Here is a 5847-nt window from a genome sequence, read left to right on the forward strand (position 1 = left end):
AGAACTCAGGCCCCTGGGACTCAGGGTGCCAAGAGGCTTCAATGCACTGCCCCCAGTAATCTGGCTCTTGGCACTATCCACTCTAATGAATGTCCCCCCTTCTCTGAGCCTCAGTGTCCTCCTCGGAACTAAGTTAATGGTCGTGTCTGCCTTGCTTACCTCCAAGGATAACGGTATGGGTGAAAAAGTGTTTTTAAAGAGGAAGAATAAGAGGTTTCTTAATTATCTTCCAAACAAGCCAGTTACTCAGGGGGAAATGCCAACAGAGATTTGGGTGTGAAATGCTCCTCCTGCCAGAAACTGCCAAGAAGTTACTTCATAGGAAACGAGGCGACCTTGAGTGGTGAGCCAACGGTTCACTTCTTCTGCTCCCCCTGTGCCCACGGCGGGTGCTGCCAGCGGCGGTGGCAGAGCTCCCGGGCCGGTGACACCGACCCCACCAGGCAGCCAGGAAGAGGCAGCGACATCTGCACGGGCAGATGGCATTATGGTCGGAAAACAATACGCATTTGAAAGGGTTCTGCTTGCTTTTCTAAATTGAGAGCTCTTGGGGGAGAGGACCGAGGGAGGAATGCAGATTTCCCACAGGGAAGGGTGACGGCTGGCCGGCCGCAGGTGGCAGGGGCCCGGCCGCCTCCGCTGCCCCGCGCCCCGCGCCCTGTCCCCTCCGCCTCGGCTGTGCCTGCCCTGGCGCTCTGCCCCCGCCCCTGCCTCCCAGGGCTGCCCCTCGGCTTCCCTCCTGCCCCCTTTCCCCTCCCCACCCAAAGCTGGGGTGCTGGCAGGGGCTCCCCCGAGCACCTCAGGTGGCCTGGCCCGTGTCTGTGGCGCCAGAGGTTGGCCCGGGACGGTCAGCGGCAGGGCAGGGCAGGGCTGCCCGGCGGGGTGGGGGGAGTCCGGGGCTCCGGGGCCCCAGCTGAACTGACAGGAGCCCAGAGGCCAGGATGGGGGTGCCAGTGGGTTCCCCCTGTGGCTCCCTGGGACAGAACGGCTGGGAGGATGGGACGTGAGGCCCTGAGTCTGTGGGCAGCCCAGTGCGACAGGCAAGAGGCCCTGAAGAGAGAGAGGCGGAGAAGGCTGGAGACAGGGAACAGGGGGAGGGGGGGAGGGGAGGGAGAGGAGGGGACGGGGGGCCGAGCCTCCAACCTGGGGCTCAGGTGAGGGAATGAGGGTCTAGACCAGGGTTTCTCAGCCGCGGTGCTCGTGATGCTGGGGATGGGTAAGACTGGGCTCTGGGTTGTCCTCTGTGCTGGCACTTTGAGCGGCATCCCTGGCCTGTTCTCTCCAGAGACGTGCCAGCAATGACGTGACACCCCAGTTCCCAGCTGGAGCAACTAGAGGTCTCGAGACATTGTCAAGTGTCTCCTGAAGGACAGGTGGGGGGGGCAAAATCCCCACTGAGCAGAGAATCAATTTCTGTTTGGAAGTTACCCCCAGTGGGACAAGGGGCCTTTAGCATTTTATCAATAGATACTCAAACCCTATTTCTACGAAGAATAATTCTGAGATTTCTGTTGACCTTAATCCTGCAGTTAAGAAGCAAAATGGAGAAAAGTTTGGTGCTGGGCAGTATAGCCAGCTTATCAGAACAGCAGGTGGGTCCCTGGGCACCATGACACATGGTGAATCTGCCCAGCAATGGGTTGGGCTGCTCAGGCTTGGTGATTTGGGTTTGTTTATAGTTTATCCTTATATGTAAATATATTTATCCTTATATATAAATATATGCATATATCTATTTATATTTTACCCGTTTCCTCTGGGTATTCAGGAGCCAGCACAGGAACCGCCTTTGCCTATTGATTCAGAGACACAATGAGTCCAAAATGACCAGGTAGCAGCCTTAACTTCCAGTTCAATGGAATCATTGTTATGCCTCCTGGTGGAAGCATTACTCCGTTTAGATCTAAGACCTCTAGGCCAACAGAGGATTAAAAGAAGCCACCAGGAAGCTGAAATTTTGCTAGGTGAGTGGCACCACTCCCATTTCCATCCCTTGTCCCTGGACCTGTGATTTCTGGCTGTGGAGACATAGCACCATGTGTTAGACTCTGATTCAGAGTATATCCTCCTGGGGAACCTTTCCCCAGCCCTACAAAGTATGTAGCTCGCACTCCATAAGTCTTCAAGAGGCCATTCCTCTGTTTTATGAAGCCAGACGCTTCGGGATGGTAGGGAACAAGGTTAGATCAGGGAATTCTACGGGCCTGGGCCCAGTGCCCCACTTCATTTCCTGTGAAGTGAGTCCCTTGATCAGAAGCAATGCTGTGCAGAATACTGTGATGGTGGGTAATGCATTCTGTAAGCCCACGGATGGTATTTTTGGCAGAAGCATTGCATGCAGAAAGGTAAATCCATGTCCAGAGTAAGTGTCTATTCCAGTAAGAACTCAGCCCCTTCTATGATGGGAATGGCCCGGTGTAATCAGCCTGCCCCTGGGTGACTGGCTGACCACCCCAGGAACGGTGCCATGCTGGGGACTCACTGTTGGTCTGTGCTGTGGGCAGGCTGGGCACCCGGCTGTGGCTGCAGCCAGGTCAGCCCTGGTGAGTAGTAGTCCGTGTTGCTGACCCTGTGCATAACCGCCATCCCTACCACCATGGCCACTTTGCTCATGAGCCCACTGGGCGATGGCAGGGGTGGCCGGGGAAGAGGCCGACTGGAGACCACAGAACAGGTCATTCTATCCACTTGATTATTAAAATCTTCCTCTGCTGAAGTCATCTTTTTCTGGGCATTGACATGGGACACAGGTATCTTTACTTTTTCCCCCATTCAGAGAGGTCTACCACATATCTCTTGCCAGACTTCCTTGTTCTAATCACGTTCCTTCCAAGTCCCCGGTCATCCAGTCAGACCATTGGCCACAGCCCATCAGTTGGTATAAAACTACACATGTGGTCATTTCTCCTTCCAAGCAAAATTAACAACCAGGTGGTCAAAGTTCTGCTCACTGGGAGCATTTCTCTTCACTGCTCTCCTGCAAGGAAATCCCAAGGAGGAGCTCTAGGGCCACAGTGTCCACTCAAAAGCAGTGGTCATCTGCAGAGGACGGCAGGGCTTTGCCTTGAAGCCCCAAGGGCCTGCAGTGCAACTCATAATTGAAATTTATGGTGGATACATCACATCCTGTTGATAGTATGCACTCTTCATATGACGTGCCTAGAAGGGACTGCTGAAGTTGCCCAACAGCACCCCTTCCTGCCACGGCCTCTTCATGCACCACTGGGCCTGCAGGGTCGTATGGCTCAGGGGGCAGAGCAGCTCGCACAGCAGCCAGGACCTGCTGCAGAGCCTTCTCTTGTTCTGGGCCTCATGCCAAACCAGCAGCTGTTTGGGTCACTTGGTAAATGGGCCAGAGTAGCACACCTGAATGAGGATGTGTTGCCTCCAAAACCCAAAGAGGCCCACTAGGTGTGGTGCCTCCTTTTTGGTTATGGGAGGGCTCAGATGCAACAATTTATCCTTCACCTTAGATGGGATATCTCCACATGCCCCACCTGCTGGACCCCTGGGAATTTCTCCCAGGTAGAAGACCCCTGGCATTTGTCAGAGGTTTCCCTGCCCTTTGCATGTAAATGTCTTGCCAATAAGTCTAGAGTAGCTGCTACTTCTCGCTCACTGGGTCCAAGCAGCACAATGTCCCCAATGTGATGGGCAAGTGTGATACCTTGTGGAAGAGAAAGGGATCATGTGATCGAGTCCCCAGTGAACGAAATTCTGACATAAGGCCTGGCACGTCGGGGTGCTGCTGCAGAAGGACAGGGAAGGTGCGATCCTGATCCTGCCAGCAGAGAGCAAACTGCTTCTGGTGGAGCTTATGGACAAGGATGGAGCAGAACGCGTCTTTCAGATCAGCAGCTGCCCAGCAGATAGTCGGGGACGAGTTAATGTGCTAAACAATGAGGCCGCACATCTGGCACAGCAGCCGCAGCTACCGCCTCGTTGAGGTCACAGTGAGTGTCTGCCATTTGCAAAGACCTACCAGGCTTTTGCCCAGGCAGATAGGAGAGTCGCATGGGGCATGTGGAATCGCCACCCCGGGACCCTCTAGTCCTTGGCGGGGGCACCGATCCCTCCAGTCCCTCCCGGGATGCTGCTGCTGTGGTTTACCGTTTACCTAGGTAGGGGCAGTTCGTGGCTTCCACGTGGCCTTTCCCACCATAGTACCCCTCACTCCGTGGGTCACGGAACCATGGTGGGGATTCTGCCAGTGCTAAGTGTGTCTATTCCAACTGTACACCCAGATCTGGGGAATAACCCCCGGGTGGAGTCAGGGACGCCCCGTGAGGCGGCCTGAGCTAGGACCCCGTTGACGGCCTGCCCGCCATAAGCCCCCTGCTCTGACTGGTGGGCAGGGCGACGTGGCGCCTTCTGGCGTCAGTGTCAGTGCAGCGCCTGTGCCCAGTACCCCTCAGAAGGTGCGATTTCCTTTTCCCCAGTGCAGTCACCCTGGTGAGAGGCCACAGTCTCTCAGGACGGCTGGGACGATGATGAACAGTGTGAATATCTGGCAGTGAACACGGTCCTTCGTCAAAGGTACCTGGCCCCCCATCACTCAAGGGGTTCTGGGGCTGTAAACTGGCTCAAGTCTGAGAGTTGTTTAAGGGGCATGACTCTGCTTTTATTATTCAGGTTAGACTTTTGTTCACTTGATCTAGATCTTTCTGCTCATACAGGTAAGGATTTAGTAGGAATTTAGGAATTCAGGAATTCCTCTCTATTTTACTACTAGGAATAGCAGGATCAGCTGGCCAATGCCCAGGTCTGTGGGCATTGCTCAGATCTGTGGGCATCTCCAATGGTCATATTTTGTGCATCTCTCTTGCCCCATCAAACCATGGACTGTCAGTGCACTCTTCTACTGCTGGAAATGGAGTCATTAATGTCTTTAAATCTCATGGGATTAGACAGTCAATTCCAGAAAGCCCAGAATCAATTCAGAAAACTTATCTTTAAGATTTTGTTCCTCTAGAACCACTCTCAGTACCAAAATCTATATTAGAGTTTTCCAGAGAAGGATGGATGTGTGTGTGTGTGTGTGTGTGTGTGTGTGTGTGTGCGATTGTTAATGGAAGTGGCTCATGTGATTATGGAGACTGTAAATCCAAATCTGCAGTGTGGACAGACAGGCTCAAGACCCAGGAGAGCTGATGGTGATGAAGTCCAAAGGCCAGCAGGTGGAGACCCAGGAGAGGGAATATGTCAATGAAATCCAAACCCAGTCTGATGAGGGAATTCCTTCTTGCTTGGGGAAGCTGGTCTTTTTTTCTATTCAGGCCTTCGACTAATTGGATGAGGCCCACCCACCTTATGGAGGGCAATCTGCTTACTTAAAGTTCACCAACTTAAATGTTAATCTCATCCAAAAATACCATTCAAATTGACGTGTAAAATTAGCCATCACACTCTCCCAGGTATCCTTCACATGGTGTTTTGTTTCTCCCATATGTTAGAACTAACAATGTGCCTGTGCGTACACTTTGAGGAAAAATACTTATTTTCACCCTTCTCTTGAACAACCTTAATTTTTCCTCAGGACCCCCTTTTTTAGATCATCTCATTTCCATTCTCTATCTTGGGAATCCTCTCTTTCGGAGCAGAAGGGTCTGCTCTCTTTTCTCCCTGCTCTCAGCTAGTTACCAGTTCTCACTTCAGATTTATTCTTGAGCCAAATTTGCAATGCTCATCTCCAACTGGCCCTTCATTTGCTCTCTTTTCCATGACCGGAAAAACTTCTCTCCTCAGCTGATCCTCCAACATGGTTCAGCCCCTCTGAGGAGCCTTCTGGGCCCTACCAGCCATGTGGATGCCCCCTCTGCACCCTGCAGGATTCTCAGTTCCCACACC

The 5847-nt window shown here is 52.9% G+C and overlaps 1 pseudogene; it reads right to left on the reverse strand.

Moving 5' to 3' along the window:
• Positions 1 to 356: 356 nt before the first annotated feature.
• On the reverse strand, positions 357 to 3968 carry LOC130683367 (uncharacterized; annotated as a pseudogene).
• Positions 3969 to 5847: the final 1879 nt, after the last annotated feature.

This window comes from Manis pentadactyla, chromosome 1 (assembly GCF_030020395.1).
Source record: "Manis pentadactyla isolate mManPen7 chromosome 1, mManPen7.hap1, whole genome shotgun sequence".
Taxonomy (NCBI): domain Eukaryota; kingdom Metazoa; phylum Chordata; class Mammalia; order Pholidota; family Manidae; genus Manis; species Manis pentadactyla.